Source organism: Solanum lycopersicum, chromosome 4 (genome assembly GCF_036512215.1).
Source record: "Solanum lycopersicum chromosome 4, SLM_r2.1".
Lineage (NCBI taxonomy): Eukaryota > Viridiplantae > Streptophyta > Magnoliopsida > Solanales > Solanaceae > Solanum > Solanum lycopersicum.
Genome location: NC_090803.1, coordinates 11,201,824 through 11,219,121, shown reverse-complemented (window position 1 = coordinate 11,219,121; position 17,298 = coordinate 11,201,824).

Sequence of the window (17,298 nt, the reverse complement as noted above, 5' to 3'; positions counted from 1 at the left end):
AGAGGGAAAAAGGATTGTATCATCTAGTAGGATAAATATTTAATCTCAGGTATCCACTGTGGCAAATAATATCCCTTAAAATATGCATCCCCATGTAAGTTGTTTTTAGGACCTCTGCTACAATAATTAAAATAGTAGGGGATAGAGGATCTCGCAGCGTGAATCCTCTCTATGATAGGAAAAAACCATGTTCCCTACCATTAATCAGAACTAAAAACCACTTTTTGGACATAATCCTCCATATCATATCAAAAATCATTTCAGAGAAACACAATCTTCTCATCACTTTGGTTCAGAATATCTATTGAACTCTTCGTTCGCCTTGGTCATATCCAGTTTCACATCCACGTTAACTTTTTCCCCCTCATATCCATATATCTAATAATTTCTTGTGCCTAACAATACATACTCAATTATACTTCTACACTTGACAATACCTAACAGAGTTGGAGAAATTATCTTGGGTAAGGCCAACACAATTTTTTCATGAACTAGTCGTGAAATGATCTTATTCAGAAATTTTTTTAGACTTATTGTTCTTAGATTTGACAAGCTTAGTACTGATTGTTTCTTGGGTAGAAATACTAAGTTTGTATGTGAAACAAATTTTGACATATCTTGCCCATAGAAAAAAAGCTCTTACTAATTTAGTAACATCATCCCCTATGATCTCCAACAACATTTAAAGAAATGCCCTGTAAATCCATCCGGCCCACATGCAATGCCCCCATTGAATGCAAAGACCACTTTATTCACTTCATCCTGATATAGAAGCCTATTCATTGCCTCATTTTCGTCATGTGATATACTCTTTGGAATATGGTATTTCTGGACATAGTCCGTTTCAAACAATTCTACATGAAATTGCTCTCCATAAAATCCCACAACCACTGGATCAAGCTGTTTATTTGCCTGCAACGTAATTTCTTTGTTACTCAATATTTGACCAATATGCAACTTCTTCCATTTCCCTTTATTATACAAGTGGGAAAATATCGTAGTTCTATCCTCATCTTAAAACCATTTAATTCTAATCTTTAGACTACAAAAATCTTCTTCAACTTGCAAATATTTCTTCAATTCTGCTTCTCCTTTGCTCAATTCTGCCTGGTTGTTGGCATGTGGTTGTATTTTCCATTGTATTTCCTTGACCCTTATCACATCTTCAATTGTGGAAATTTTTTGAAAAACATTTCCATAGGAAGATCTAATTCAAGCTTACAGTGCTTTCTTAACTCTCTTCATTTTAGCATGGAACTTTATAAGAAGGGTTCCAAACAAAGTCCACAATTTGGTTAAACTCTTTGTGCTTGCTCAAAAAATTCAAGAATCTAAAGATTTTTATGAACTTTTCATGTCTTGAGCTACAAGTCATATGTAAAGGTACATGGTCAGACCCCTGTCTGATCAGATGATGCACCTCAAATGTAAACAAATCAGTAATTCTGATTCACAAGAATACTATCCAACCTTTTAAAAATACAATCCTCCTCAATTCGTCCATTCCACCATGTGTATTTACTCCCTGATGTTCGCACCTCTGTTAGCGCACATGCATTGAAATAGGATTCAAACTCCAAAGCTTCATTATGAGTGTATGCAAGGCCTTAAAGTTTTTATTCCTCATTAAGAGTAACAATGAAATATCCTCCGATGACACATGGACATTTCTAACATCATGCAAACTCCTCCAATTTCTCCCATAATACTAATATGTCAAAAGCATTACATCTCGCGTACACAATTGTGCGTTAGAAAAAAATTATTTCCTATTCTTAACTTAATGGTTATTTCTTGGACCATATCAAGAATAATGTAACCTTACCAAATTTCCCTCCAAAAAAACCAAATCTTTCCAGAAGTGTTCACCCCGTATGCTCAAAGCCAAATTTTCTTTTGTAATCTTCCAAATCAGATAGATTTTTATATGGTTCCATTATAGATATGAATAAATATATGCTTCTTTTTTTAGGTCCATTAATTTCTCTAATGATTTTTGAGTATTGACCTACCTAATTTTCTAGAAGAGTAGTTTTTGTTTTCAATCATTGATCACTATTAGACGTCCTCTCCCTGCTGCTCCTTGTTTGGACATTTAAAGGAATTCTTACTTGCCTTCCCTTGCTCCATTTTTCAACCTATTGGTATTTCTTGCTAATTTGTTGATAATTGTATTCCATCTCTTTATCCTCTTCAACGTCCTTTTTTTATCTGCTTACCATCATCATCGTCCCCTATTAAGTCTGGGCCTTTCCTTATTACAGATTCTGCCTCGTCACTGTGATTGTCATTCTCCAAGTTTAGATCTTGTTCAAGCACGTCACGTAATTCATAATCAGTACAGTCCTTTTCTTTTTTGTAGTTGTTCTCCTCATTTGTATACTTTGTTGAAACAACTTCATCATATTCCCTTTAACTCAGATCTCCGCCCCTTTTCCTTCATTGAGAATTGTCCAAAATGTCACAAGGTTTTGCTATATTTTTCTTTCCAGCATGAATGTACCCTTCAGCCTCCTCATTATCCCTTGTGCCTTCCTTAAACTTTGATCTCTTGTCCTTGTTACCACTCCTTTTAACACCAGGAGTGCCTATATTAGTATTTACAAAATTCAAATCACTTTTCTCCTCCTCCTTCCTTTTGTCTTGTTTATCTTGTTTCAACAGGTGGTATTTATTTTCAGCAATTATTGTTCCAAATCTTCTCCGACAATTTTGGTTTGTCTCCTCCTCATTTTTTGTATCTTTGCTCTATAAAACCTTCTTCTCTATTAGACTTTTCATGTTTCCCACTTTTTTTGAGTCTTTAATGGTTGTTCTCCTAACAATAGGATTTTTCTCTGTTCTGTCGTTCTCCTTCCTTTCAACTTGTCTTGTTTTTTTTTTTGGGTAATATTCAGGATGCACCACAAACATTGTTCATCAATTTGTCCCTGAATCATACATTTTTGACAATACTTTGGCACATAATCGTACTTAATTTTGATACATTTATCCATTACTCCTTATTGTTTCTCTTCATTAAAATTTTATTTGGTTTTCATAATTCTTTGAGTATATTCACATCCACCTTAACTTTTGCACAACTTATCCTCATCTTATTCTTTGTTGCCAAGTCTACCTATAGTGGCTTTCGTACTTGTGGTGCAAGTAAAAATACTACTTCTTCCCCAAAATGATTTGGTGGAAGCGACAAAAAAATATCCATGAAATTGTTGTTGTTGTACCCTCATCGAGATTGAACACTGGATCCCATTTCAGCATTCTCATTAGAGAAGACCAATTATTCTGTGTGATGTAAAAGTTGGGTTAGATAGTAGGTGCACATAATCCTCCAGTAATGTCTCCCATATGAAACATGTCTATTACTAAGAAACCAAATATTTCATTCTCCCCTCTGTTCACAATATTTAGGGATCAATTTTTCTGAGATCTTCTATGTCAGGCGACCCATAAGAAAACTTTCAAATCACTTCATATTCATGATTTTCGTTTAGGACAATCTAGTTTAATTATTATAATTCCCAAATGACCTGTGGTTATCTATGTAGGTTATAGGTTTGAGTGGTAATGGCTTAACGTTGGTTTTTTCAGTTTTAGGGATTACACATATGTTAGTGCGAAAGGAGTAACCAGTCAACCTACCTCAGAGGGAGGTTGGCTGCTGGCCGAGGTGGCCTTTGGAGCGTCTAAAAGTAGATTTTCACGGGGTAAACTTATGTTTCCTAGAGAGCATCTATGACGACGTTTCTAGTTTATTTCATCAATTATACCAAAAATAATATTTATATTCACAATTCATGAACTCTTATCTATCTTGTCATTCAAAGCACAAGTCTTCAGCAAGTTTTTCTTTGTTGAAAATCTTTTTGCTCCTCTTCGTCGCAATTTTTAGCAAATTAGTTTATTAAAGTTGAAATACCTGAGACCAACTTCAGTATGATCGAGAAACTTCTCATGTTTAGTTAAGATGATTATAACTACATTGCATATATGAGAATTGTTAGTGTAAATTTTTCACTTATAGAAAAAATATCAGAAAAAATATTTAAATTTACCAACAAAGAGAATCCAAGCTTGACGATCAAAACTAAAATAAAGATATCATAACTATTAGTGTTATTTTTTTCTTATTAGAAAAGAAAGCAGAAAAATTATAATCAAGAAAATTCTAATGTTCAGTTTAGATGATCAAAACTAAAATAAAGGTATCATAATTATTAGTGTATTTTTTTTCTTATTAGAAAAGATAGCAGAAAAAATATGTACATTAACAAACAAAGAAAATCAAAGCTGTATGGTTTGCCCGTAGCTCGAAATACGTATTAACAAAACACAGTAGAAAAAAGGTTCTCATAACACAAAATTCCAAAAAACTCCCAACAATCATAACAAAATTATAGATTTTCAAACACTTCTAACACCGATTGACCTAAAAATTTATGAATGTCATTTGGATCAACTCAAAGATATCATAAAAATAAAACAAGAAAAACATCAGTATTACTTATCCAACATAGACGCAAATAACACTATTCTTCTATAGAAAACTAAATTTTTTTTATCTATAACATCTATCATAAGAAAAGACGAGTGAAGCTAATGAAAAAAGAAGAGAATTGGGGGTAACGAAAAAAGAGAGCGTTGAGTGTAAATAAAATAGAAATATTTTCTATGAAGGGTTTTTTAATAGATGAGTTAAACGGAATAAAGTTATACTTTTTGGTTGGAGAGATCTTTTCTTGGATACAACAATCAGTTACTTATGAATTGCTGACACACACTCAACATTCCTCCCTTTTTCAATAACCCGGCCCCCAATACTCTCTTCTAGGGTTCATGTTATCACAATTTTGTGTTAAGAAAACATGTTTTTGTGTTGTGCTTTGTTTACAGGTATTTTATTTTTTGGGATAATCATCAAGATTTTATTTTACTTGTCTGTTTCATGAATATATTTTTCAACTGTTTTTTTCTAAAAGGCAAAAATAAAATCAACAATTTATATATCGGCATTTTATTTTTGATCATCATAACTAACCATAAGAATTTTCTTGATTATAGTGATATGAGTCTCAAATAATTAAATTTCAAGAGACTCATCTAATACAAAGTGCAACGAGGAGGGGCAATAATATTTTCAACTAAGAAGAACTTGTAGAAGATTTGTGCTTTGAATGTGAAGATGGAGGAGAACTCATGATTTTTGACTATGGGCAAGTCCTTTTGCTAAATTTTTATTTTTATTTTTTGTTATGATTGATGAAATTAACTAGAAACATGGTTGTTATTTTAGAATTTTTTTTTGATAACCATGTTACTAGTTTATTTTATAAAATATAACAAATATAAAATTGATTTTCTTAGAAAAAGGACTTGCTCATATTCAAAAATCATGAGCTCTCCTTCATCTTTACCTTGAAAACACCAATATTCATCAAGCTCTTCTTTGTTAAAAATCTTTTTGACCCTCTTCCTTACAATTTGTAGTAATGACTTTCTTGAAATTGAATTACCAATGACAAGTTCACTATAATATAGAAAATTCATACGTTCAGTTCATATAATCAAAACTAAAATGTAGATATGATAATCATTAGTATAATCTTTTTCCTTTTAGAAAATATAGCAGAAAAAATATATAGATTCACAAACAAAGAAATCCAAATCTAGATGAATAGCCCAAAGATTAAAATACATATTAAACTAACACAATAGAAAAGGTTTTCTTAACACAAAATTCTAGACAACTCCAAACAATTATAACCAACTTATAGATTTCAAACACTTCTATCACCCATTGATCTATAAAATTATTGATATCTTTTGGATCAACCGAAATATATCTAAAAAATAATATGAGAAAAACATCAGCATTATTAGTCCAACATAGACATAAATCCCTACATTCTTCAATAGAAAGATGAATTTTTCTAGCAATAACATAAACAATAGAAAAGAGAATTGGGGGTAATGGAAAAAATAAAAGAGAAGAGAATTAGGGGTAACGAAATAAGAGAAAATTGAGTGTAAATAAAATATTAAGATTTTTCTTTTAAGTTTTTTTTAGTAAAAGAGTCAAATTGAACAAAGACAAAATTTTTGGATTCGAGGAATCTTTTCTTGGATACAACAATCAGTCTCTTATGAATTGCTGACACACACTCAACAATCCTCTCTTTTTTCATTGCACGCCCCCCAATTCTCTCTTTACTTCTTTACCACCAAATCTCTCTTTTTTTGGTCATGTTATCAGAAAAAAATTAAACTTGCTATTATACAAGGTAGCGATTTCCGTCTAGGTTAGACTAATGATGTTGTTTTTATTTATTTTGATTTGTATGGCATATTTGGATTAATCAAAATGACATTCATGTTTTAAGTCAATGGGTGCTAGAACTTTTTAAAAATCTATAATTTGTTATGATTCTTGCTATTTCTTCAGAATTTTGTTAAAGAAATTATGTTTTTCTGTTGTGCTTCCTTAATAAGTATTTTATTCTTTGGGTTAATCATCAAGCTTTAATTTTCTTAGTCTGTTTAATGAATATATTTTTATATTATTTTTTCTAAAATATAAAAATTTAAACCAACAATTGTCATATCTACATTTTATTTTTTATCATCGTAACTAACCATGAAAATTTTCTTGATTATAGTGATTTGAGTCATAAGTAATTCAATTTCAAGAGACTCATCTACTACAATGTACAACGGAGAGGGGCAACAAAAAAGAACTTGTAGAATATTTGTGCTTTGAATGTAAAGATTGAGGAAAGAGCTCATAATTTGTGACAATGGGCAAGTCATTTTACAAAAAAAAAACAAATTTTAATTTTGTTATAATTTATGAAATAAACTAGAAACATGTTTGCCATTTTTGAATCATTATTATGATAACTTTGTTACTAGTTTATTTCATAAAATATACAAATTATAAAATTGATTTTCATAGAAAAAAGACTTGCTCATAGAGACAAATCATGAACTCTTCTCTATCTTTATATTGAAAACACAAACCTTTAGCAAGTTTTTCTTTGTTGAAAATATTTTTGATTCTTTTCATCTCAATTTGTAGTAATGAGTTTCTTTAAATTGAATTACCAAAGGGGAGTTCACTATACTCGATAAAAAATTCTTATGTTCAATTCAAATGATAAAAATTAAAATGCAGATATGATAATTATAAGTGTAATTTTTTCCTGTTAGAAAAAATAGCATAACAATATGTACATTGACAAACAAAGAAAAACAAAGCCAAATGATTAGATCATAGATTGAAATACATATTAACAACATACAGTAGAAAAATAGGTTCTCTTAATGCAAAATTCAAAAGAACTCCCAACAATCATAATGAAATTATAGATTTTCAATCACTTATCGAATCCATTGACCTAAAAAAATATGAATGTCGTTTGGATTAACTGAAAGATATCATAAAAAATAAAACAACAAAAATATTAGCAATATTGTCCAACATAGAAGAAAATCTCTACATTCTTCATTGCAAAAATTAATATTTTTTATCAAGAAATAACATCAACCATAGGAAAGAGAACTGGGGTAATGAAAATAAAAGGAAACGAATTGGGGGTTACGAAAAAAGTATTAAGTGTAAAGAAAATAGAAAGATTTTTCTATTAAGCTTTTTTTAATGGAAGAGTCCTGCTGAACAAAGTTATACTTTTTGGATTGGAATAATCTTTTCTTGGATACAACAACAAGTTACCTATGAATTGTTAGCACACACTCAACAATCCTCTCTTTTTTCATTACCCGGTCCCCTAATTCTCTCTTTTCTTCATTAGCACCAATTCTCTCTTCTATGGTTCATTTTATCATAAAATGAAAATTTTCAATTTTTATTATAGAAGGTAGAGAGTTCCATCTAGGTTGGAGTGATGATGCTGATTTTTTTTCTAGTTTTTATTTGTATGGCATATTTAAATTAATAAAATTGACATTCATATTTATGGTCAATGGGTGTTACAATTGTTTGAAAACATTTGTTATAATTCTTTCTATTTCGTTATAATTTTTTGTTAAAAAAAACATGTCTTTTGATTATTCTTTTTTAGTAGGTATTTTATTCTTCGGGCTAATCATCAAGCTTTGTTGATTTTCTTTATCTGTATCATGACAATATTTTTCTACTAAATTTTTAAAATTGAAAAAATTAAACCAAAAATTTTCAGATCGACATTTATACTTGATCATCTTAACTAACCATGAGAATTTTCTTGATTATAGTGATGTGAGTCTCAAGTAATTAAATTTCAAGAGACTCATATAGTGAAAAGCGCAACGAAGAGGGGCAACAAGATTTTCAACAAAGAAGAACTTGTAGAACATTAGTGCTTTGAATGTAAAGATGGAGAACAGCTCATAACTTTTTACTATAGGCAAGTACTTTTGCTAAAAAAAAATTATTTTGTTTATAATTGATGAAATAAATTAGAAACATGGTTTTCATTTTAGAAAAAAATTTATGATAACCATGTTACTTGTTTATTTCATCAAATACACCAAATATAAAATTAATCTTCTTCGCAAAAGGACATTCTCGTACTCACAAATCAGAAGCTATCCTTCATCTTTACATTGAAAACACCAATATTTAACAATATCTACTTTATTGAAAATCTTTTTGACCCTCTTCCTCACAATTTTTAGTAATGACACTCTTGAAATTGAATTACCAAAGACGAGTTCACTATAATCAAGAAAATTCATATTTTAAACAAGTAAAAAGAAATGTGGTGCAAGAGATTCAAACCATTGAATTGGATGGAAAATGTAACTTAAAATAAAAAAAATAAGAAATGAGAGGATTAGGATTTAAACCCACAACCTCTCAATAAGATTTAAGGAAGAGTAAAAGAAAAAAAATAAAATGTGAGGCGTGGGAATCGAACCCACGACCTCTATGAAGTGAAGGAGAGTAATGAAAATGAAAGAAAAGAAATGTGAGGCGTTTGAATCGAACCCACGACCTATAGGCAATGAAGTAGAGTAAAAGGAAATAAAATAAAAGAGATGTGAGATGTGGGAAACGAACCCACGACCTCCTAGGCAGATTTAAGAAGAAAAATTAAAAGAAATTAAAGAGGGACTGTGCGGGTTTGAACCCACAACCCTTCAGCCAAAGTAGAGAAATTTAAAGGCAATGAAAATAAAAAGTAAATGAGGTTGTGGGGTTCTATACCACATCCTCTTAGTTTCATTAAACGAATAATGAAGAGAGAAATTAAGGGGAAATTAAAATGAAGGCATTGGGACTCGAACTTAGGTCCCCAAGCCGTATCTATCAAACAAAAATAAACAAAAAAATGTGAGTGTTGTTCAAGGGATTTGAAAACTTGGTTCCCTTGACCGAACTCTCTATTGATACCTAAGTCATACGTGAAATAAATGTTCAAGAATATTGTTTCCTACTTTGATAGAAATTGAGATGTTGGCATACAAACATGATGCATAAGTCAGGTACCACATAATCATAGGAAGATAATAATAACTTAAACAAACTATGAATGAAGCCTAATGGATTGTATGTATATATCCATAAGTCTAACATACATTTAAAAAAATTAACAAGTGAACCTAAGATGTATGTAATGAAATGATGTAACCCAAGAAGGGTTAAGTAGGAGTAAATAAACACTAAATCATAAAGTGCATTGGAATATTATGAAATGAATATAATATAATGAAATGATGAAACCCTAGAAGGGTTAAGTAAGAGTCTGAAACACAAAAATGGTCAAGAACATTGGCATATGATGAATTGAACATTCAGGTAAAAAGGGGTGAGTAATTATAAAAATTATATGTGCTAATGTTAATAAATGTGGTAACAACATAATATGAGTCTAATGTAAAAGATGTGAGCACTCCCAAATGAGCCTAAGTAAATGTTACCAAAAGGTACTCAGCTATGACTGTAAAGTTAATGAAGGGACCAGTCTCTATGTACATTCTAATGATAATATTGATATTAACACAATTAATAATAATGATGAGATGAGAAATCATATAATTAGCTTTGATGTTCTCATACTAGAAGCTAACTTCCATGATGTATGAGTTAAATGTAATGGAACTTTATAATGAGCACCGATAAACTAGGTATGAGCGGTGATGCCTTCTTTTGGAAAGGGCGGAGGTTCACGTAATCCTCATGAGATGATATTGTATGGCATTCCGGGTATGGGTCTTCTATATCTCCTAGTCTTCGAACCTATACTTAAAATATAGGGATCAGGCGGGGCATAATCTCTATGTACGCTAGCATGTTTTGGGTTACTTTGGCCGGTGATTTCACCTATTTTCAGTGTGGGGTTTCATGAAACTGGATTTCATGATTCTCACACAATCTTTGTAAGTTAAAGTTAAAGTTCCCAATGAATGAATGAATGAGGCTAGCCTCAAATTATGCACATAATGAAATGAACGGTACCAAAAGTGTTAGGGAAGGATGATCAAGAGGTGAGTTACACTCAAGCAATGACATTAGTTCATTCTTGGTCATTGCACAATGAATTCGATGTAAGTCTTAAAACTACATCGTAGATGTAGCTTGTGTTCACACTAGCCTATGAACGAAATGAAATGAAGTACATATGAATGAATGGAGTAGACTCTGTGTTTGATAACGAAGACTCCCTAGTTGAGGTCTCATATGTTAAGCCGTCATTTTTGGGAAGTCTTAATGTCATGTCAATGATTTCAAGGTCTAATTACTATAATTAAATGATATGAACAACGTTATGTGTTATATGAATTATGATATGTGCTATGCGTATGCTGTTGTGTGTTATGTGCAAAATGATAAGTATGATGGTGCATGTTACTCTCATTGTATAACTTTACTAATCAAAATTTTGAAAGGTCAGTCACTTTCCTCATCACAAATTGGCAAATCCACTAACTTGACCTTCTATAATAATGTTAATAGGAAAGAGATTTTCTTACTCATGCATGTCCTTGGTGTGTGGTTACATAAACACATACTTAGTACAAGTGTGTATTAATCCTATACAACTCTAAATTTTTAGGTGCAGGCAAAGGTGGACGATAGAGCTACAACATCAACGCTGCAGCATTCCGAACGTTAAGTATTCATATGGATTTTGTAGGCCTTTTATGCTTTCGAGTATGCTTGACCATTTATATTCTAGATTATTGGTAGTATTTAGATTGTGGAGTATGTTCCACTAGCGTTTCTTTCCCGTTTTTGTTCAGACATTGTATAGGTTCCTTTTTGGGAAGTACATCTTTATTGTTATAATAATATGCTTCTTTCATTTGATAAATGTATTGTTAGATGGTTGATGGTGAACAGTTTTATATGTAATAGAATGTTTAGTAAGCATGTTAGAAAATAAAAAGTTTCACATTTTTTGCTAAAATTAATATAGATGAAGTAAGAATGACGTATGTAGGATTGTTTGTGACCACTAAGAGGTCAACGATGGCGGTCTCATTTGGGGTAGAGATTCCTGTCGCGAAAAAGTTTGTATCAGATCCCTAGGTAAAATTACAGATATAATAAGCTCATCAACCACATTGAGTAGTTTCTAAGTAATTGTAGTGAAATGCACCACTAACCTGGGTTAGAGACTGCATGATGCGTAGGAAAATTTCCTTTCTTCTGATCTTATCGCGTCGTTCCTATGTTTGACTTCTTGATGTTATGATTTTGTCTAAAATCAAATCCTTTTTGTTTACAGAGAATGAACACTAGGAGAGCTATTGGTCAGATGAGAGGAGTAGCAGCTGCTGGGGACAATCAAGTTCCACCCAAGAATCCAACTGAAGGAGTAGTCATGCCAGTTAAACCTGCTGGGTTGACTAATGTTGAGGTGAGGGTATCTCTATCAAAGATGGCACAGGCCATCACCATGCAAGCTCAGGACATGACGGTCTAGATGAACTGATAGAATGTTCAAAGGGAGAACCCACCAGTACGTAGCATTGCTGACAGGCAACGAGAGTTTACAAGGATGAATCCTCATATTTTCACAGTGTCTAAGACTTCTGAGGATTCCCAAGGAGTATCCCCTGAAGTTTGTGAAATTATCCAAGTATTCCATTTCTTTTGTGTGAAACAACAGAAATGAGATAAGTAGTTTCTTCACATGGATTGTTGAGGATCTCGTAGCATTGCTGACAGGCAACGAGAGTTTACAAGGATGAATCCTCATATTTTCACAGTGTCTAAGGCTTCTGAGGATTCCCAAGGAGTATCCCCTGAAGTTTGTGAAATTATCCAAGTATTCCATTTCTTTTGTGTCAAATAACAGAACTGAGATAAGTAGTTTCTTCACAGGGATTGTTGAGGATCTCGAGTAGGAGTGTATGGCAGCTATGATGCATAATATAATAGATCTTTCCAAGTGTATGGTCCATGTCGAGCAAGTGGAGTAAAGCAGGAAGAGGAAGCACACTAGGGCAGGGAGCAGGTCAAGGCAAGTTGAGAAAATTTTTTCAAGAAACAATAGTACAGAAATAGGGAATAAGCCCAGGTTAAAGAACGAACTCTCCCACTAAGAGCAGTCAAGTTCATCTAACGGTTGCTATGATATAAATTCCGAGTCCATAGTTAAGATAAACAATAAAGTAGATAAACCACAAGCGAGACCACCTTGCAAGAAGTGTGGCAAACTACATGGAGGAGACTATATGATGGGCACTATCGCTTGTTACAGTTGTGTACAGTTGTGACAAACCGGGTCAGATGGTGAAGAATTTTCCGCTTAAGAAAAGTTAAGAACAAGGGAAGTAAAGAGTTAAGTCTAATGGTCTAAGTGAAGAGAGTCCAACGAGGTAAAGATTCTTCCCACTCAAGTCTAGGGTGCAGGGGAAGTCACCTTTGGTCAAGTCTCGGGTGAGTATCCTTAATTAGTCCTTCAGGTATTTGACTGTATATGGTGTGTATGCACTAGTATCAGGTTAATAATATTTGAGCCATCATGTTGGTTGCTGATTTGTATGATTTATATGTTAACTTATGTTGTATGCATTGATGAGACTAGTTTAGGATATATTTCCTTAGCCTATTAATGTGAAACTACTTGTTGGTTTCAAGGATGTGCACCATCATGTTAATATGTGAATCAGATATTCACCAATGGAGAGTATTGGATTACCTATGCATGCATGACTTCTACAGATGACTTATTAATTATTATTAAAGAGTAGTATCATTCGGGGACTAATGTTCTTAAGGGGGTTATAATGTAATAATCCTTAAAATGGTCAAAATAAGAAATGCTTATTCTGTCAAGAAGGCCTATGATTAGACCACGATTCACACGGAATGATGCGCGTAGAACCAGACCTCGGAACCCTTGCTACAGACTATTCATCTAACTTGGGGAGTTACTTGAGCTTTTAAAGGTTGGGTCCAACTATGTAGGTCTCTCGAATAAAATGATTAACTTGAAGTAGTCTTTATCGAATTTAAAAAAGGGAAAATGTTAGATTTGGAGGGTCTAGGTGTAAAATGGTTTTTTTTCCAGGATAAAGGTAGTATCGTAATTACCCTAAATATATAATTAATTATTTAATAAATACGGTCGAGGGGTATTTTGGAGACAGAGGGCCGAATTTAGGCTATTGAAGTGAAGTCTTGCTACACCCATGTTCGAACCTAGGTGGAACCAATGTTTTGATGTGATTTTTATTTAACATATTGAATTTATATAAATAATTAATTCTTATTATTCATTATATGATTTAAAATAAAATAAAATTCAGATTTTTATTAAATAAACAAAACCTTAATGACTATGTCCTAAAACTAGACTACTAAGCCTCCCACAACTCCCACTCTCTGACGTTTATCTCTTCTCTCTCACGCTCAATCTCTCGTATTCATTCTCATGTATTTTCTATACTAAAATACGATAAAAACTCATAAAAGTAAATAATGTTTTTCACACTTGAAGAACTCACACGAAATCAGATGAAAATAAACGTTAATCGCATACTAGTCTAAGAGAGGTTGTCATCGAGTGGAGTTGATATGGAGGAGTATTAGACGTGTTCTTGGGTGAAATTTTTGGGCAGCAAGTCAAGAGTTTAACCGTTAAAGGGTATATGTTCTCTTCTCTCTGTTTCCCTTTCCCAAGTGACCCCTTAAGGTTCAGAATATTGTTTCCGAAAACTAGGATTGTTCCCCGTTGCATGTCCATGTCACTAGCTCCCATTGAATCATAGGTTGGTTATGTTTGCTAGTTGGAATATAGGGATGAAACATGTTTTTGTGATGATTGTGAGTTTATATGTATGTTTGGAATTATGTGACTTATGTTGATGATTCCGAAAATGTAAGTACGTGTGTATGTGTGTTTTGCCATGGCTATTGTTCATGGTTTTGGACTTGAAATGGCATGATAGTTCTTTATATTTCATGTACACATCTTAATGTAAATGTGATGTTTAGATGAGCTGAAATTCATCTGATTTGGGGGATAATGTCTTGGCTTAACGAATACATGAAGACTCACCTAAAACGTTCTAAATGCACTACTAAATTCCCCTAAGAACTAAGGTGTAACTTGATGAAAGAATGCTCAAAAATTAAAAGAAAGTTCCATCTTGTATTGATGAATTTCGGTCAACAAAGAAGGTTAAAAAAAGTGACATAACCATGTTAAAAACAATGAAAATAAGAAGTAAAAAGAAATGTATTTATACATAAGTCCTATGTGAATTAAATATTGAAGAATAATGCTGCCTACTTAGATCAAAATTGAGATCTAGGCATACATACAAGATGCATAAGTCTTTTACCACATAATCTTAGAAAAATATGAATCACTTAAACAAACTATGAGTGAAGCTTTATGACTTTTATGTATAGATCCATCAGTCTAATATACGTTAAAAAAAGTGAACCTAAGATGTATGTAATAAAATGATGTAACGCTAGAGGGGTTAAGTAAGAGTGTAAAACACACTAAATTGCCAAGTGCTGATGAAACGAATATTATGTTATGAAATGATGAAACCCTAGAATGGTTATGTAAGAGTGTTAAACACACAAATCCTCAAGTGCATTGGCATATGATGAATTGAACATTCACGTAAAAAGGGGTGAGTAATTATGAAAAAAAAAGTGCTAATGTTAATGAATATGGTGACTACATGATATGAGGCTAATGCAAAAGATGAGAGCGATCTCAAATGAGCCTAAGTAAATGTTACCAAAATGCACTTACTTATGAGAGTTTAAAGTTAATGAAAAGACCAGTCTCTATGGAACTTTATTATGAGCACCGATAGGCTAGCAATTAGCGGTGATGCCTTCTTTCGAGAAAGGAGGATGTTCACGTAACTCACACGAGATGAGACTTTCAAGCATGTCGGATATGAATCTCCTCCTAGTCTTCAAACATTTATTGCCAATATAAGGATCTGGCGGTATTCAATTCCCATGTATGCTATCATGCTTTGGGTCACTTTGGCACGTGAGTCAACCTTTTTTCGTTATAGGGTTACATGACACTGGATTTCATGATGCTCACATGATCTATGTCGGTTAATGTTAAAGTTCCAAATGAATGAATGAATGAGGCCAGTCTCTAATGAGGCACATAATGAATTGAATTGTACCTATGGTTTTTAGGGTAGGATGATCAAGGGTTGAGTTAGATTCAACAAATAACTTTAGGTCATTCTTGGTTATAGCACAAACAACCTTATGAAAATCTTAAACTACATCCTAGGTATAGGTGGTGTTAACACTAGCCTATGAACGAAATGAAATGAAATACATATTAATGAATGAAGCAGACTTAGTGTTTGCTAACGAAGACTCCCTAGTTGAGGTCTCATATGTTGAGCCCTCATTTTTGGGAAGTCTTAATATCAAGTCCATGATTCCAAGGTCTCATGTAATATGATTTAATGATATGAACACCGTTATGTGTTATATGAATTATGAAATGTGCTTTGTGTATGTTGTTGTGAGCTATGTGCAAAATGTTAAGTATGATGGTGCATGTTACTCTTATGGTATTAGATTACTCATCCATATTTGGAAAGTCTACTCACTTTCCTAATCTTAATTTTGTAAGTCAATGATACGCTCAAACTTACTTCTCAAATAAGAAATAAAGCGGTCGTGTCAAGTAAATAACCCAACTAGTGAGGTTGGGATCGTTCCACGAGCAAAATAGTCTAGACTTAATTTCAACCTGTTATTAATATTGTTTGGTCAATGACATCCTTGGAAATTAAAAACAATAAAAGGGGGTTTCTATTTAAAAATGAGTGAAAATAACCAACGAAATTGAAAGAGACAATCAAACAACTTTGAATATTGGATTTTAATCAATTAATCAAAGTAACTAGGGTTTACGTGTTCCCCACATGTTCATAAGTTGATAATTCTATCTTTAACAATTCTTTCCTAATATCTTGCATGCAAAGTGATAAGTTATGTATTTCTAAATCTTTGGTCCGTCCTCAAGAAAATCTCACTCTGCACCTTTGTCCGGCTATGTGTGTTGCTATCCTAACCCTTATATTTACCTCATATTAAGCATCGTATTAGATATTTGACGAAGATATTACCTCGTACCAATCAATACTAGCATATTAGATAGTATACACTAAATATATGTTAATAATTCTTTTCCTATTATATACCTCCTTTGTTCGGCAAGTAGCATTAAGGTGAGTTCTAACGTTGGTCTTGTTAAAAAGACTTCTAAGCGAAAGAATTATTAATACATGCAAGACACTATTCTAGAATTGTTATGTTAGTTAGCTTTTATCTCATTATTTGCCTATCGTTCCCACAACCCTAGTAATGGAGTTAAGTTACTCATAGTCATAATCACAATATTCAAATATATTAAATAAGAGTTCATGTACTTACTTCAATGAGAAAGAGTAAAATCTGAAAGTTTGCTTGATTAATCACCAAAAATCACTTGCAAGAATATCAAAGAAATCAATAGTCTCACAAAAAGTATAATGATAATCAAGAATCTATAACTAATACTTAGAGTCTAATAATATGATGTCTAACAATATGGAGTCTAACCTCAAAAATGAGGTTTTTAAAACTATTTATAAAAAATAAAAACCTAATTAAGCAAGGAATTTATTTGCTCGAAATCTGCCAAAACGTGGCTGGGTCGACGAGCCTCGCGACGGATCATCGTAGTCACGATGGACCCTCATGGACTCCGTCGTCCCATACTTGTGCAATTTCTTCTGCTTCTCTCTTTATTACCCTCGAAGCCTAGTATGACAGACCGTCATAGGCAGAACTGTCCATCTAGG